Raw genomic sequence first — 19,459 nt, 5'->3', positions numbered from 1 at the left:
TTATGCTTGATCGTTTATAAAGCACCTTCACATTCATTGTCTTATTTGTTGGTATGAGAGCAAAAGGATTAAGCCAAGAGATGAACCCCAAATAAGGACACACTTACAATCAGTTTCTCAGCTATGGAAAGTGAAGGAACTAAAGGGGCTGGTGAATTCTGACAGACTGAGAGGAAGGTAATGCAGCTACATGTTGTATGTGCTTGAATCAAAGTAGCATTTGGTGTTTACCATCATTTGTCCAGTTGTGATAACTGCAATTGTTCATATTTATTGATCTGGGTTAGGAGTTCCTCAGGGTTATGCTAACTTTCACTGATGTTTTCTGCCAAAGGTATTTTTAGCTTTTGTTTCCTCTGTATTTGGTTTTATCCAATATCTGATTCACCCACTTCCAATCTTTCAAGAATGCCTCAGTTTTTAAGTATATTTTATGTGTTTTTAAATGCATTGTGGTTTTATTTAGATATATGTATATAATATAAATAGATATAAATATAGAAATAAACATAGATGTAGCTATGCTAGGTAGATATGCAAATGAGGTACAGATGTGGATCTAGATATAGGCACAGATACAGATATATAGATAGATATAGATATACAGAGATAGATAGAGACATAGTTATAGATTCCACCATTTCATCAAATAGTATTTGGTGGAGGAGGGGAAAAATAAATGTGCTCAATTCATCATCATATTTCAATCTTGTATTTTCTCCCACCTCTCTTTTATTGTTTTGCTTTGTTACATTTATTTTTAAGTGCAGCTTAAATACAATTTTTGCATTTTGACATAATTTTATATTAGAATAGTTTATGTCCTTAAATGTGATTTTTTTAAGACTGTAATTTTCTTCAGAATTAAAAAGAATTGTTAGATGAAAGAAATACTAGAAATGTCAGTGTTCAAAGTTTTGCTGATCTGTTTTTTTTTTTTTGTTGGTTCTAAACAATCCTACTTTTATTATTGCTGTGACCACTAAATGTAGGGATAATTGATTCAATTTTAAGTCCAGCACAGCTTTTCCTCACAATCTTTCTCTTTAGGGTTAATTTAGCAGATGCAACTGTAAGGCATTTTTTTTTTGTTTTTTTTGAGACGGAGTCTCACTCTGTCGCCCAGGCTGGAGTGCAGTGGCGCAATCTCGGCTCACTGCAAGCTCCGCCTCCCGGGTTCACGCCATTCTCCTGCCTCAGCCTCCCGAGTAGCTGGGACTACGGGCCCCCGCCACTGCGCCCAGCTAATTTTTTGTATTTTTAGTAGCGACGGGATTTCACCGTGGTCTCGATCTCCTGACCTCGTGATCCGCCCGCCTCGGCCTCCCAAAGTGCTGGCATTACAGACGTGAGCCACCGCACCCGGCCTGGCATTTTTTAAAAGACACATTTTAGAAAGGATTCATTTCATCTCTAGGTTTATATAATCTACAAGTACAAAACTAAAAAGAAAATAAAAAAAAATTAAACAGTTCAAGCAAAAGGTATGTCTACTTCCTATATTTTTCAAGTGAAATAGTCTATCCTTATTTATCTAGTTGAATTTGTAACATGCACAAGCAGTGATTTCTAATTTACTGGTAATTTATTAGCATGAATAACACTAATAATAATGCCAGTTTGCTTTAGGAACAATTCCGTAAGTATAAGACCCATCCATAGGATCATAGAATTCTCCCTAGTCTGTGGATGGAGGAAATCTAATGTTAAATTATTTAGCCTCATAAGTAGACAGCTTTAGAAGGAGTGCATATATAATTCTTTTTCAAAATAGGACACTTTCAAGAGTGAAAGAGTTATCATTAATTATGTGAGGAAAAGAGACATAAACCAGGACTCTCCTAGGAAAAGACCTTCAGTTACCGTAGGTCTAATTCACACTTACCTCCAGGCTTATTGCATCAAATATAATTCATATTGGGGCTTAACATCACAAGATATTTAATGATCAATGCAAATTAAGTCCTTTCAATGAGACAGGAATGCATGAAAGAGGAAATACCTTATGATTCTCTTTTGAATCATAAGAAAATTAGAAATAATTTAGTAATAACAAAACTAAACTATCAAATTATCCTCTTAATGTAGTGGTAATGAATTTTTTAAAAAGATTCTAACTATGAAATGTAGCATAAAAAATGCTTGAATAGTATTTCATTGTTTTGTATGTGCTGCATTTTCTTTATTCATTCACCTATTGATGGATACTTGGGTTGAACCTATGTCTTGGCTATTGTGAATGGTGCTGCAATGGACATGAGAGTGCAGATTTTTAAAATGAATATACAGCAAAAGAAACTATCATCAGAATGAACAGACAATCTACTGAATGGGAGAAATTTTTTGCAATCTATCCATATGACAAAAATCTAATATCCAGAATCTACAAGGAACTTAAACAAATTTACAAGAAAAAAACATTTAAAAGTGGGCAAAGGATATGAATGAACCGTTCTCAAAAGAAAACATTTATGTGGCCAATAAACAAATGAAAAAAAGCTCAACATCACTGATCATCAGAGAAATACAAATCAAAACTACAATGAGATACCATCTCACACCAGTCAGAATGGTGATTATTAAAAAGTCAAGAAATGACAGATGCTGGTGAGGCTGTGGAGAAATAGGAATGCATTTACGTTGTTGGTGGGAATGCAAATTAGTTCAACTATTGTGGAAGACAGTGTGGTGATTCCTTAAAGACCTAGAACCAGAAATACCATCTGACCCAGCAATCCCATTACTGGGTATATACCCAAAGGACTATAAGTCATTCTACTATAAAAACACATGCACATGTATGTTTATTGCAGGACTATTTACAATAGCAAAGACATGAATCAACCCAAATGCCCATCAATAATAGACTGGATAAAGAAAATGTGGTACATATACAACATAGAATACTATGCAGCCATAAAAAGGAATGAGATCATGTCTTTTGCAGGGACTTGAATGGGGCTGAAAGCCATTATCCTCAGCAAACTAATGCAGGAACAGAAAACCAAACACCACATATTCTCACTTGTAAGTGGGAGCTGAACAATGAGAACACGTGGACACATGGACACAGGGGAACAACACACACTGGGACCTGTCAGTAGGGTTAGAGGGGCAGGGGAAGGGAGAGCATCAGGACAAATAGCTAATGCGTGCTGGACTTAATACCTAGGTGATGAGTTGATAGGTACAGCAAACCACCATGGCAGAAGTTTACCTATGTAACAAACCTGCACATCCTGGACATGTACCCCAGAACTTATAAAATAAAATGAAACAAAATGAATATATATCATAAATACATAGAATTTAAAGAAAAAAATCTAAAAGTCACATATCCATGACACAAAACATTTCCAGTTTCTGTGTTCCCTTACCTAATCACACACCTTTACCTCTGAGAAGACACTGCTCTTCTGAACTTTATCTTAATATCTTTCTTGTGCTTTATTTTGCCACATTGGTATGTGTCTTTAGAGAATATATTATTTATTTTGTTTTGGTTTGTTTTGTCTGGTTTTGAAATTAACTTATAGGAAGTCATGCTATCCTTTTTCTTATTTGTTTAACATTATGTTTGAGTTCCTCCTTGTTGATGCATTTAGTGTTAATATGTTAATGTTTACTCATGAATGGTATTCATTTGTTTGAACATGCCACAATTTATATGTCCACTCTATGTTAGGTGAACATTCTAATTTTTTTCAAAATTCTGGCTAATTTTAGCAATGCCTTTATTAATATTTTTGTGTATGGGTCTCGATTCATATATAGTTTCCTAAATAAACCTATGAGTAAAATTATTGAGTTACAATTTTACTATATGATGCCAAATTGTATTTCAGAGTAGTTGCAAAAATTCCAAATAAGTGCCAACGGTATAATGAAAACTCCTGTTTCTCTATGTTCTTGCCAACACTGTATTATCCAATATTTTTATTTTTAACAATGTGGTGCTTTAAAGTAATAACCTTTAATCTATATTTTAACCTAAAGTTTAAGAAGTCTTGTCATCAGTTTATTTACTATTTCTGTTTCTGCTTTGGTAAAAGATTTCATTTGTGTCTTTTGTTCATTCTCTTATTGGAAGATTATCTTTTATTTCTAATTTTTAAAAGATTATAGGTGATGTCAATATTAATCTTTTTTCTGCTCTTTACATTGCATCATCTCCCAGTGTTCAGCTTGTTTTCTTCTTCAATTTTTTTCATATATTTTAATTAAGAGATTTTAATTTAATATAATTCATAAAAATTATCCTTCATGGCCAGCACTTCTGTCTTGAAATTCCAAAGTAGCAAAGACATTCTTATATTTTTCTCTAAAAGTATTAAAGATTAACTTTCACAATTAAGTCTTCATGTTTTATGTGAATAGTATAGGATAGGAATTCATTTTCTTTATGTTCTTTCATTCCCGTGGAAAAATAATTATCCTAGCACAATATATTGACTAGTTAATGCATTCTTCTCAGATGTGCATTTCCATCTTAATCAAATGTCAGGTGTCCTTACAAGCATGATGTAATTCTGGGTTTTGGATTTTTTGTTTATTTGTTTTTTGTTTGTTTGTTTGTTTGTTTGTTTTTGAGATGGAGCCTTGCTCTGTTGCCCAGGCTGGAGTGCAGTGGCGTGATCTCAGCTCACTACAACCTTCACCTCCCAGGTTCGAGTAATTCTTCTGTCTCAGCCTCCCAAGTAGCTGAGACTACAGGCACCTGCCACCACGCCCGGCTAAGTTTTGTATTTTTAGTAGAGACGGGGTTTCACCATATTGGTCAGGCTGATCTAGAACTCCTGACATTAGGTGATCCACCCACCTTGGCCTCCCAAAGTGCTGGGATTACAGGTGTAAGCCACCATGCCTGTCCTGGGTTTTGTTTTATTCCATTTTCTATGTATCCTGAGTCAACCTACTCTGTATTAATAGTTAGAACTTTAAACATCACGTAGGCTAGTCGAGGCTCTTCGTTCTTCCACATGAAATTTTATAGTTAGCTTATCAGAGTCCATGAAAAATCATTTGATTTATTCTTGGAATTGCATTGAGTCCACGGATATATTTAGAGATTATTGAAATTCAGATCTGAATTGATTATTCAAAAGTTCTATTTCTTCCTGAGACAGTTTAAGTAATTTTAATTTTTTAAGTAGTTTATCAATTTAATCCATATTTTAAGGTTTGTTGGCATAAAATTGATTAGAATACATTCTTATTCTAATCCTTGCAGTATCTGTAGTTACCTATTTTTATTTCTAAAATTGTTTCCAGTTTTTTAACTAGATGTACCAGTCATTTGTCTATTTCATTTTTTAATCTTTCTATTGTATGTTTGTTCTCTAATTTATTAATGCTTGCTCTTATTTTTATTATTTTCTCTCATGCTTTGGGCTAATTGCATTATTCTTAAGTTGATTACTTTGTTCATTGATATTCTTTTCTCTGTTGTAAACTAAGAACTTAGCTATTAATTTTCCTCTAAGTACTACTTTAACTGCATACCATAAATTTTGATAAGCAGTATTTTTGTTTAATTTACTTTTAAGTACTTTCTAATTTCTTTAACTATTTTCTTTTTGACTCATAGGTATCTCGATATGTGTGTGTTTTAATTTATAAAATCCAGGGTTTTGTTAAAAATCAATTTGTTATTAATTTCTAAGTTACTGATTCTTTAGAATTAATTTAGACTTTCTTTATGACCTAAAATATTATCAGTTTTTATAAATGTTCCATGTGTTGTTGAAAAGAGTTTGTATTCGCCAGTTGTAGAACACAGTGATTGATATACATATGATCAAACTCATTAATTGGGTTATTTGAATCTATGTTCTGATTGTTTTCTCACTGTTTGATCTATCAATTACTGTTAGTTGTGTTGAAATCCCTCACAATGATGACAAATACATTCATTTGTATTTACAGTGATGACATTTTTTTGTTTTATTTATTTGGAAGCAAACAGGTTTAGAAATATTACAATTTCTAATGATTTGAACTATTTATTACTATCAAGTGGCACGTTGATTTTTAGTAATACTTTCTACCTTAAGATATGTTTTTCTACAAGGCTAATATAGCTACAACAATTTCATTAGGTTAGTATTGGCCGGGCATGTCTTTTTGCCAATCCTTTACTTTCAACTTTTCTATCTGTTTGTTACTTAGGTGTATGTCTTATTAAAAGCATGTATTTGGGCCGGGCAAGGTGGCTCACACCTGTAATCACAGCACTTTGGGAGGCCACGGTGGGTGGATCACTTGAGGTCAGGAGTTCAAGACCAGCCTGGCCAACATAGCAAAAACCTGTCTCTACTAAAAATACAAAAATTAGCCATGCCTGTAATCCCAGCTTCTTGGGAGGCAGAGGCACAAGAATAGCTTGAACCCAGGAAACAGAGGTCGCAGTGAGCCCAGATCACACAACTGTACTCTAGTCTGGGCCACAGAATGAAACCCTGTTTCCAAAAAAAAGAAAGAAAGAAAAAAGGTTTATATTTAATTTTTTTCATCATTTAAACAGTTTTTTCCTAGAAAATTTAGTCTATTTGTACAGATTGTGATTACTGACATATTTAGATTCACTTCTGTCATTTTTGCTTGTTTATTACACTTTTTATTATTTCATTGTGTGTGCGTGTGTGTGTTTCAATTTCATGCCTTCTTTTAGATTGTGTTTAGGGTTTATTTCTCTTGCTTTGGTATAGTTTCACATTTTAAAAGTTATTTTCCTTTACTAGTTTGTAGATTATTATATTCACTTTATGTTTCTAGAAATCACATACATATTTAACTAAAAGTCTAAAATCAATGAATTTTTTTTAATTTTTTTTCTAAAAAAAGAGGATACATGTGCAGAATGTACAGGTGTGTTACACAGGTATATGTGTGCCATGGTGGTTTGCTGCACCTATTGACTCATCCTCTAAGTTTCCTCTCCTCACTCTCTATACCCCAGCAGGCCCTGGTGTGTGCTGCTTACCTCTCTGTGCCCATGTGTCCTCATTGTTCAACTCCCACTTATGAGTGAGAACATGCAGTGTTTGAGTACCTGTTCCTGTGTTAGTTTGCTGAGGATGATGGCTGCCAGCTTCATCCATATCCCTGCAAAGGACATTATCTCACTTTTCATGGCTACATAGTATTCCATGGTGTATATGTACCACCTTTTCTTTATCAAGTCTGTCAGTGACGGGCATTTGGGTTGGTTCCATGTCTTTGCTATTGTAAATAGTGCTGCAATAAATATACGTGTGCATGTGTCTTTATAGTAGAATGATTTATATTCCTTTGGGTATACCCAGTAATGTGAATCCTGGGTCAAATGATATTTCTGGTTCTAGATCCTTGAGGAATCACCATACTGTCTTCCACAATGGTTGAACTAATTTACATTCCCACTGACAGTGTCAAAGTGTTCCTATTTCTCCACAGCCTTGCCAGCATCTATTGTTTCCTGACTTTTTAATAATCTCCACTCTGACCAGCATGAGATGGTATCTCACTGTGGTTCCGATTTGCATTTCTCTGATGATCAGTGATGTTGACCTTTTTTTCATGTTTGTTGGCTGCATAATGTCTCCTTTTGAGAAGTGTCTGTTCATATCCTTTTCTCACTTTTCGATGGGGTTGTTTTTTTTCCTGTAAATTTGTTTAAGTTCCTTGTAAATTCTGGAAATTAGACCTTTGTCAAATGGGTAGATTGCAAAAATTTTCTCCCATTCTGTAGGTGGCTTGTTCACTCTGATGATAGTTTCTCTTGCTGTGTAGAAGCTCTTTAGTTTAATTAGATCCCATTTGTCAATTTTTGCTTTTGTTGCAATTGCTTCTGGCATTTTTGTCATGAAGTACTTTTTTATCATGAAGCCTGTGTCCTGAATGGTATTGCCTAGGTTTTCTTCTAGGATTTTTATGGTTTGGGGTTTTACATTTAAATCTTTAATCCGTCTTGAGTTAATTTTTATATAAGGTGTAATGGAGGGGTCCAGTTTCAGTTTTCTGCATATGGCTAGCCAGTATTCCCAGCACCATTTACTGAATAGGAAATCCTTTCCCCATCACTTGTTTTTGGCAGGTTTGTTGAAGATTAGATGGTTGTAGATGTGTGGTGTTATTTCCAAGGTCTCTGTTCTGCTCCATTGGTCTATAAGTCTGTTTTAGTACCAGTACCATGCTGTTTTGGTTATTGTAGCCTTGTAGTTTGAAGTCAGTGAGCATTGTAGTTTGAAGTCAGGTAGCATGATGCCTCCAGCTTTGTTCTTTTTGCTTAGGATTGTCTTGGCTATATGGGGTCTCCTTTGATTCCACATAAAATTTAGAATAGTTTTTTCTAATTCTATGAAGAATGTCAATGGTTATTTGATGGGAATAGCATTGAATCTATAAATTACTTTGGGCAATATGGCCATTTTCATGACATTGATTTTTCTTATCCATGAGGATAGAATGTTTTTCCATTTGTTTGTGTCCTCTCTATTTCCTTGAGCAGTGGTTTGTAGTTCTCCTTGAAGAGGTTCTTCACATCCCTTGTTAGCTGTATTCCTATGAATTTTATTCTCTTTGTAGCGATTGTGAATGGGAGTTCATTCATGATTTTGCTCTCTGCTTGTCTATCGTTGCTGTAAAGGAATGTTTGTGATTTTTGCACATTGATTTTCTATCCTGAGACTTTGCTGAAATAACTTATCAGTTTAAGGAGTTTTGGTGCTGAGTTGATGGTGTTTTCTACATATAAAGTCATGTCGTCTGCAAACAAAGACAAGTTGACTTCCTCTCTTCCTATTTTAATGCCCGTTATTTCTTTCTTTGCCTGATTGCCCTGGCCAGAACTCCCAATACTATGTTGACTAGGAGTGGTGAGAAGAGGGCATCCCTGTCTTGTACTGGTTTTCAAAGGGAACGCTTCCAGCTTTTGCCCATTCAATATGATATTGGCTTTGGGTTTGTCATTGATAGCTCTTATTATTTCGAGATATGTTCCATCAATACCTAGTTTATTGAGAGTTTTTAACATAAAGGGATGATGAATTTTATCAAAGGCCTTTCTGTACCTATTGAGATAATCATGTGGTTTTGGTCTTTGGTTCTGTTTATGTGATGGATTACATTTATTGATTTGCATATGTTTAACCAGTCTTACATGCCAGGGATGAAGCAGACTTGATCGTGATGGATAAGTTTTTTGATGTGCTGCTGGATTTGGTTTGCCAGTATTTTATTGAGGATTTTCGCACAGATATTCATCAGGCACATTCTTTTTATATTGTGTCTCTTCCAGGTTTTGGTATCAGGATGATGCTGGCTTCATAAAATGAGTTAGGGAGAAGTCCCTCCTTCTCAATTGTTTGGAATAGTTTCAGAAGAAATGGTACCAGCTCCTCTTTATATTTCTGGTAGAATTCAGCTGTGAATCCAACTGGTCCTGGGCTTTTTTTGGTTGGTATGCTATTAATACTGCTGCAATTTCAGAACTTGTTATTGTTCTATACCGGGATTCAACTTCTTCGTGGTTTAGTCTTGGGAGGGCATACAAGTCCAGGAATGTATCTGTTTCTTCTAGATTTTCTAGTTTATTTGCATAGAGGGGTTTATAGTATTCTCTGATGGTAGTTTGTATTTCTGTGGGGTCAGTGGAGATATCCCCTTTATCATTTTTTATTGTGTCTATTTGATTCTTCTCTCTCTTCTTCTTTATTAATCTAGCTAGTGGTCTATTTTGCTTATTTTTTCAAAACACCAGCTCCTGGATTCATTGATTTTTTTGGAGCATTTTTCGTGTCTTTATCTCCTTCAATTCTTCTCTGATCTTACTTATTGCTTGTCTTCTGCTAGCTTTTGGTTTAGTTTATTCTTGCCTCTCTAGCTCTTTTAATTGTGACGTTAGGGTGTCGATTTGAGATCTTCCTAGCTTTCTGAGGTGGGCATTTAGTGCTATAAATTTCCCTCTTAACACTGCTTTAGCTGTGTCCCAGATATTCTGGTACATTGTCTCTTCATTCTCGTTGGTTTCAAATAACTTCTTGCTATGCAGTGCTGAGAAGAATGTATGTTCTATTGATTTGGGATGGAGAGTTCTGTAGATGTCTATTAGGTCTGCTTGGTCCAGAGCTGAGTTCAAGTCCTGAATATCCTTGTTAATTTTCTGTCTCATTGATCTGTCTAATATTGACAGTGGGGTGTTAAAGTCTCCCACTATTATTGTTTGAGAGTTTAGTCTCTTTGTAGATCTCTAAGAACTTGCTTTATGAATCTGAGTGCTCTTGTATTGGGGGCATATACATTTAGGATAGTTAGCTCTTCTTGTTGAATTGTTCCGTTTACCATTACATAATGCCCTTCTTTGTCTTTTTTGATCTTTGTTGGTTTAAAGTCTGTTTTGTCAGAGACTAGGATTGCAACCTCTGCTTTTTTTTTGCTTTCCATTTGTTTGGTAAATTTTCCACCATCTCTTTATTTTGAGCCTATGTGTGTCTTTGCACGTGAGATGGGTCCCCTGAATACAGGACACTGATGGGTTTTGGCTTTTTATTCAATTTGCCAGCCTGTGTCTTTTAATTGGGGCCTTTAGCCCATTTACATTTAAGGTTAGTTATTGTTATTTGTGAATTTGATCCTCTCATCATGCTGTTATTTGGTTTATTTGGACACTAGTTGATGCAGTTTCTTCATAGTGTCATTGGTCTTTATATTTTGGTGTGTTTTTGCAGTGGCTGGTACCAGCTTTTCCTTTCCATATTTAGTGCTTCTTTCGGGAGCTCTTGCAGGGCAGGCCTGGTGGTAATGAAATTCCTCAGCATTTGCTTGTCTGGAAAGGATTTTATTTCTCCTTTGCTTATAAAGCTTCATTTGGCTGGATATGAAATTCTGGGTTGAAAATTCTTTTTCTTAAGAATGTTGAATATGGCCCCCAATCTCTTCCGGCTTATAGAGTTTCTGCTGAGAGGCCTGCTGTTAGTCTGATGGGCTTCCCTTTGTAGGTGACCTGGCCTTTCACTCTGGCTGCCCTTAACAGTTTTTCCTTCATTTCCACCTTGGAGAATCTGATGATTATGTGTCTTGGGGTTGATCTTCTCATGGAATATCTTAATGGTGTTCTCTGTATTTCCTGAATTTGCATGTTGGCCTGTCTTGCTAGGTTGGGGAAGTTCTCCCGGATAATATCCGGAAGTGTGTTTTCCAGCTTGTTTCCATTCTTCTCATCTCCTTCTGGTACTCCAGTCAATCGTAGGTTCAGTCTTTTTATGAAGTCCCATATGTCTTGGAGGCTTTGTTCATTCCTTTTCATTCTTTTTTCTGTAGTTTTGCCTGCATTCCTTATTTCAGCAAGGTGGTCTTCAAACTTTGATATCCTTTCTTCTGCTTGGTCGATTCAGCTATTGATACTTGTGTGTACTTCATGAAGTTCTCATGCTGTGTTTTTCAGCTCCATCAAGTCATTTATGTTCCTCTCTAAACTGGTTATTCTAGTTAGCAATTCCTCTAACCTTTTATCAAGGTTCTCAGCTTCTTTTCATTCCATTACAACATGCTCCTTTAGCTCAGTGTAGTTTTCTATTACCCATCTTCTGAAGCCTACTTCTGTCAATTTGTCCATGTGATCTCGGTCCAGTTCTGTGCCCTTGATGGAGAGACGCTGCGATCATTTGGAGGAGAAGAGGCACCCTGACATTTTGGGTCTTCAGCATTTTTTCATTGATTCTTTCTCATCTTCGTGAGTTTGTCTAGTTTCGGTCTTTGAGGCTGCTGACCCTTGGATGGGGCTTTGGTGGGGGCTTTTGTGTTGTTGATGATGATGCTGTTGTTGTTGCCATCTGCTTGTTTATTTTTATTTCAATGGTCAGGTTCCTCCTCTGTAGAGCTGCTGCAGTTTGCTGGGGGTTCACTTCAGGCCCTATTCATCTGATTTGCTCCTGTGCCTGGAGATGTCACTCAAGGAGGCTGGAGAGCAGCAAAGATGGGTGTCTGCTCCTTCTTCTGGGACCTCTGACCTCGAGGGGCACCAACCTAAATGCCAATAGGATTGCCCCTTTATAGGGTGTCTGACAACCCCTCTTGGAGGGTTTCACCTAGTTGGGTGGCAAGAGGAACAGGACCCATTTAATGAAGCACTTTGTCCTTTGGTGGAGGGGGTGTGCCTCGCTGTGGGGAAACCCACTCGTCTGGGCTGCCCGGATTCCTCAGCTACCTCAGAGATTCCTCAAAGGAAAGGCTAAGTCTGCTGGCCCGAAGAAGAGACTGAGGCCACCCCTTCCCCAGGGTCTCAGGCCCAGGGGCATCCAGATTCTGTTCCTGAGCCTCTGGCTGGAGTTATTGGAGTTCCTGTAGGGAAACCCCGCCCCATGAGAAAAGAGGGGTCAGGGTCAGTCCTGAAGAGGCACTCTGGCCGCAGACTGCCACAGCCGGTGTGTTGGGCTGTGGGGGACATGTCTTGGGACCAAGCCGTGCAGCTTCCCACCAACAGGGGAAAAGCACAGCCTTGGGCTGTAGAGATGGGTGCCACCCTTCCCCCGCCCAGGGAGCTTAGCGTGTTAGGTAATTTCGAGTCCCACTGCTGGCTGCTGCCCCTCCCACAAGGAGTTCAAATGGCTTAAACAGCAGGCAGCCAGTGCTGGTCGCTTCTCCCACCAGGAGTTCAGTAGGCTTAAGCAGATTCCAGCTGAGAGGCTGTTAAGAGTCTGCACATTCTGGGGTTGCGATGCTAGGCTCCGGTGGCGTGAGTTCGTGAGGGGCATCTTCTGATCTGTGAGTTGCACAATTCCATGTTAAAAGCACGGTTTCCCTGCCTGTGTAGCATGCTCACCCACCGCCTCCCTTGGCTTGGGGGAGGACATTCCCTGGCCTTTGTGGCTCCCAAGTGGGCCGCCGCACCACACTGCTTTTCCTTCTCTCCATGGGTCAGGGCAGCCTCTTAGTTCTGACGAGAGAACCTGGATAGCTTGGTTGCCGGTGAAGGATTCACACGTTTATTGTTTTTTGTTTTTTTTTTTTCAGTGGGAGCCTCCGAACGCTGCTGTTTCTAGTCCATCAATGAATTTCTTTACTCTTCTCAAAAAATAAGAGGGTTTCGGCCGGTCGCGATGGCTTACGCCTGTAATCCCAGCACTTTGGGAGGCCAAGGCAGGCGGATCGCCAGGTCAGGAGATCGAGACCATCCTGGCTAACACGGTGAAACCCCATCTCTACTAAAAATACAAAAAATTAGCCAGGCGTTGTGGCGGACGCCTGTAGTCCCAGCTACTCGGGAGGCTGAGGCGGGAGAATGGCGTGAACCCGGGAAGCGGAGTTGCAGTGAGCCGAGATCCTGCCACTGCACTCCAGCTCCGTCTCAAAAAAAAAAAAAAAAAAAGAGAGCTTCAACCCCAACTGTTGTTCCTGTTGTTCAAGATTTAGTTCTATCTTGCTTTTGCATTAATATTCACAAATTAGACATTATTTGTATTGATTTTTAGGAAAATGAGTTTTAAATTTACTCCCCAAATTTAACATATTCTTTGTTCACCATTTTTCCTTGCCTCTTAGATATTCCTCCTAAGATTATTTCAGAAGTGTCTTTAGTGGCAATCAATTGGCAGTAGATCTCTCAGTTACAGTTTAATTGAAAATCTCTTTATTTTGATCTCAACTTGAAGATACTTTTGCTAGAATTGTATTTATAGGCTGACATTTTCTTTCTATACTTCAAAGATATTATCTCATTCTTTTCTGGCTTAATTGAGAATCCTTTGTAGGTAATCTGCCCTCCTCCCACTGTAGTCACTTTGAATATCTTCTCTTTATTGTTTATATTTTGCAGTTTTACTAAAACATTCTTAGCATTTTTCTTATTTGAGGTTCATTAGGTATTTGAATTGTGTAATTGACATATGATATTTATTCTAAAAATTCTCAACTTATCTTTTCAATATTGTGTCCTTCACATTTTCTTTAATCTTTCTTTCTGTAAATTGAAAATATATAAGATAGATCTTTTCATTTTATTTTCTGTTTTTGATAACCTCTTTTTCATATTTTTCATCTGTCTCTATGCTAAATTATCAGATATATTTTCCACTTCACCTTTTCTCTTTTCAACTGTGTCTGATCCCTTGGTTCCCAACAAGGGGTAGTTTTGCCCATCAAGGAACATTTGACAATGTCTGGAGGAATTTTCAGTTGTCACAACTTGGGGATTGGGTAAATACCAAAGATGCTGATAAACATTCCATAATACAAAATGCACCCTGACACACACACACACACACACACACACACACACACACACACACAGAGAGAGAGAGAGAGAGAGAGAGAGAGAATCATCTGACCCAAATAGTCAATAGTATTGCAGTTGGAAAAACCTGATATAACCTGTGTTTTAGTCTATCTATTGAGTTTTAAGTTTCAAGTACTACATTTTTATTTGTAAAAATTCCATTTAAATTTTGTTTTAAAATTTCCTAATCAACTTTGATCATCTAATTCCTTCATCATACTTTTGATACTCACATTTATCTTTAAATGTGTTTGATACACTACGATTCCAATCGCTGTAGTCTTTGTGAACTTTATTCTGTACTTTATTTCTTCTGACTCTTGTTCATAGTGGATTATTTTATGTTGTACTTTTTATTGACACATAATAGTTATGCACATTTATGGAATACTTGTGATATTTTGATATATGTATACAATGTGTAATGATTCAATCAGGATAACTGGAATATCCAACACCTCAAACATTTATCATTTATTTGTGTTGGGAACGTTCCAAATCTTCTCTTCTAGTTATTTTGAAATAAAATGTAGCTCATTCCTTGGCACTTTATCTGTAGGAATTATTTAAGACCTGTGTTAGAAGTAGTGTTTTTCAGTGGACCAGCAACATCAGCATCACTTGTGAGCATGTGAGAAATGCAAATTTCCAGGCCCTACAATAGATCTACTGAATCAGAATATCTAGGGATGGAGCTAAGGAATTTATTTTATCCATCTTCCTAAGTGACGCCTAGGCTCAAATATGAAGGTTTGAGAAGTGCTGGTTTAAAGTATTTCTCCAGAGAGAATTTCCATTTATTCTGTCAGACACCTGGAAACATTATCAATCTAAGAACATTTTAAAAATTATTTTTGGGGGCTGGGGGGCATGGAATTAGCCCATTCTCAGTGCTCCAAACTTGTATGAGAATGTGGGATTTTGTTAAGCATTCTCTTAAAAGACTTTTTCCTTTTTTTTCTCCCGCTCTGTCCTACCCAGAGCCAAACCTTGTCAGGCAAACCAACTTCGCTGGGGCAGATTTTTTCTTATTCATCCACTGAGGGTGGCTCCTACCTGAGATCCTGGCTTTATGTCAGAGGAGTACATGACCTGACCACCGACCCACTTGTGCCAAGTTTTAAGTTGTGGCCCATTGGAAACCCATCCAGTCTCTCTATAGTCAGCAGAAACCTTCAGGACAAATATTTCTATCTAGTTTATCCCTACCACCACCCCCAGAATTGCACTTTCTTGTAATTTCTACTCTCCAGTTGTCTTCAATCTCACTTTAGAAACCAAAGCAAAATAAAAATAGACATTTTTGGATATTTTACCCACCATTTCAGGTGTTCTAAATCAAATGAATTCTTCACTCTTACTTGATCATACTGTCAGAAACAGAAGTCCTCATTTGGTTTTTAAAATACCCAAAATATTAGCATGATCCGAGTAAGTGCTAAAATGACTAGCCTTCCAGACCATGTGCTAACCTGTAATGTTGGTCTTCAGCCTACCCACAGCTACTGCAGAAATAGGCAGGGATGGAGGCAGCCTGTTAGCTAGTGAGTCAGTTATTTATTGATCTCAGTCAGGCAGAGAATTCAATACAGCTAAGTAATAAATACTGACTCAGAAGTATATGCCCCCAAGGAAAGAACTTTCCAATGCTTACTAAGACCCCAAATAACTGCTTATTTCCATTGGTTGTAGATAAACAAGTATCCTGCACCAGCAACAGCTTTATATTTTATTTTGTAAGGCAATAAAAAATATGTAATTCCCTAGGGGCCCACGTAAAATATTTAGTCTTTAAAAACAGTTAGTTTCTATCCAGTGTTATATGAGTTTTCAGGATCAGTCAAGGTTTCTTAGCACATCATAAGCTTCGATATAGTCCTCCAGGGAAAGGAAGGTATTGCAGTTATAAGCTTCAATTAACCATCATATCTTGGCAACAATATTTTTTAGGTCCCCAGGCAAAATAAAGCACAGCTGTCGAAATTAGTATCTCAATTCTCTGCCTCACTTTCATAAAGGGATTATTCAATATACATAATGATCTTACAAAATTCAAGGAAAAAATGGCAAAGAAGTCAAGGAAAGTAGCCAGACTCCTGATGTTTTCTACCTGTAGACTGTTAGAGACTCCCATGCTGTGCAATGACATTCGTTAGACTTTTTGTAATTTCAACTGGACAACCCTGTAACCCATGCAGAGAACACCTCATACAAGATTGAACTATATGAAATTGCTGATATGACTATTTTTGACCTTCAAATTTAGAAATTTCATAGGTTCAATCTAATATTTTGCCTTCCCAGTTAAAATTGATTCTTGCTTGTCTGGAAACTATGAAGTTATAATATAATGGAATAGAAGCCTCTCTGTGACATTATGGAGCATCAAAAGGGATCTGAGCAGACATGTTAATAAGAAAGAAGAAATTTAAATATGCCTACTTTTCTTTTAGGATCACCAGCAAATTCTCTGTGGTATGGCAATGGTGTCAAATTTTGTTTAGATGTTCACCTGTAACTGTGCCTCTGATACTCTGTGGTTCTTTTCAGCTATGCAGCATTCTTCTGATTCATTTTTCTCCATTTGTGCTGTTTTTCTTTGTGATGTGAATCCATCCCTATCCATTATGTCATGCCTCCATCTTTTGCTGCTTCTTCAGATTGCACTGAGCCATAAGAGGTAAGCTCCATCAAAAGAGGGAAAATTGACTTTTCTTTATGCTCAGGAAGAATCCTTTATCCAAGGTATTCCATAACCTTGCCCCTGAAATCAATACTCTCTTAACTACCTTTTAAAAGGAACTGAATGAAAACAATTCCTCATAGCCACACTCACACCAGAATTCCTTGAATGCTGTTGCACACACATTGCAAACTCAGCAAACTTAATTAGCTGTTGCTTACTAACGATCTTGGACATTATTGCCCTTAGATTTGTACCTTAGCATCACCCTCAATTTTCAGTATCGTAATATATATACTAAAATACCCCAGAAATTGGTATTATTTACTGCCATCTTGAATATAGAATTTCTAAGCCTGCCATCATCCATCAGGCTAATAATGATTACAATAAAAAGGCAATATTTGAGTGACTCTATGTCATCATCCTTGATGGAAACACTGACATTTCCAAACATTAATGGGTTTGGCTATTTACACGCATAAAATTCATCAGATAATAACTAACTTCCCCCTTAATGTTTTACCATATAGTTAATGAGAATTATTTTCATATTGATCTCAATTGCATTTCCAAACTTGGATTAGAATTTCCCACAGCCTATAGCTGATAATATCTCAGTTTTATCCTGAGAAGTTTTTGAGCACAGGAGAGTTGAAATTGGTTTTGATTCAAAAATGCCTTGAGCTTCTTAAGCAACTAATTTTTCAGCAATATTTTTTTAAGAATTCTTTTGTCTAAAGAAGACAGGCTAATCCATATAAGAAGCCTCACATATCACTATTTAGATAGTTCATTCATCTATCGTTAATCCTCTCAGTTGCCATCTAACACTTAGAGGCAATAAAATGATCCTCTACCCCATACATATGGTCCACGTTAAGTTTCACCCTTGTTAATCCTGAGGGAGCCAGGGTTCACAATATAATGCTATTTCAGCAGTGTTACCTATGTTTTCCTGTCATTGAGCTTTGAATCCACATTGCTTTATATTGGGAATGTGTCATATTGTGACAGGCTAAGAATAAATTTGCATCACTTGCCTGACCTCTAAACTGACATTCAGTTTTAGAAACAAACGTTCCAACCTTTACCAGACACAGATTTGCATATCTGAACTGTTTAGTGAAATGAATACTTAATACAAGAAAGAATGTAGATATTTAGTCTATATGGCATGGCACTGCAATACTATTGGGTTTAATGCAGAAGGTCATCTGACTCCTTGCAATCTCAAGTTTTTCTATCCCTGTGACTTGCTTTGACCTGCTTCCTAGTCTTGACCCCCCATGCATTGATGAGATAGATTCTTATCATTAGTATCCAGCTTTTGTTAAGGATAGATTCTCACCATTAGTGTTCATCTTGCATTCTGTCTTTCACATAGGTTAATTTTTCATGTTGTGGTAATACATAATATTCTTTGTAAAATTAAGTACCTACATAAATATATTTTCATTGTAATTTCTGATGGCTGCATTTAAGACATATACAATGAAGAAAGGCTTAAGGAACTAACTTACTTGAATCATCCAGTGTGTTTGGGATACTTTGGTACCCAAAAATGTAAAGTAACCAGCTCTGCCTGACCAGGGAAGGGATTTAAGAAGGCTTCTCAGAGGAGGTAACTAACTGAATCCTGAATCTTAAAAATGGGAATTTTCTGGATAGAAAAGGAGTTCCAAGGCTCTGCAAGCCGTGAGACAACATGTGGAATGGTAGAAGATGTCATATTTGGGAGATAGCAACTAAGTTGACATAATTGGACCATAAAGCACTTGAGATAGGCATAGAAAAGGAGATGACCCAAATCACAAAGCTTGGATATCTTTATTTGTTTTGTGGTTGAGGCAGATGGAGGCTGTAATAGATATCAAATGGGGAAACGATATGTTTATATATTTATGTTTTAGAAAACAATAGTACATGGGACTAATATCCCACTTTAAATATTAACAGTTAATTTCTACTTGCACTCTACAAATTATCTTTTACTAAGATTTATGGGAGTATAAATTAAGACAATGTAAATGCCAAAGAGAAACTAGCATAGGACCGGCATCAATGAGACCTGGGTTGAATCCTATGTTCCTATATTCACCCCTTTCATGCTATATGATAGTGAAAAATTATACCTCATTTTAAAAAAATCTTAAATGGGGGACATTATTTATAGATCACAGAGATGTTATATATTATAATTCTAAAAGTTAACTGACATGTAATTGACATTCTATATTAGCCTCTATTTTAACTTTATGGATTGATACATTGTTAAGAATACTACTGCTTACAATGATTATTAAAAATTATTTTGCATTAGGAGAGATATACCTAATGATAAATGATATTGTGATGTATTTTTTAAAAAACTGACACAAGTCAAAATACACATGAATAGTTGAATACACATGAATATTTTCTTATGATCTATTGACCTTCTATGGAAAACTCATTACTTCTTTCCTTAACTTTTTTAAAAGAAACTTTCAAAGATTTCAGTAGAGTGTTTGATTCTTACCAGA

The 19,459-nt window shown here is 36.7% G+C and overlaps 1 protein-coding gene across 14 annotated transcripts in view; it reads left to right on the top strand.

Moving 5' to 3' along the window:
- The window catches only part of UNC80 (unc-80 homolog, NALCN channel complex subunit), a 231,472-nt gene that overhangs the window by 82,893 nt on the left and 129,120 nt on the right, over positions 1–19,459 (top strand). The gene's annotated exons all lie outside the window — the stretch shown is intronic.

This window comes from Hylobates moloch, unplaced genomic scaffold (assembly GCF_009828535.3).
Source record: "Hylobates moloch isolate HMO894 unplaced genomic scaffold, HMol_V3 SCAFFOLD_1, whole genome shotgun sequence".
Taxonomy (NCBI): Eukaryota; Metazoa; Chordata; class Mammalia; order Primates; family Hylobatidae; genus Hylobates; species Hylobates moloch.
The sequence above is the reverse complement of the archived record's forward strand: the minus strand, read 5'-3'. Positions and strand labels throughout refer to the sequence as shown.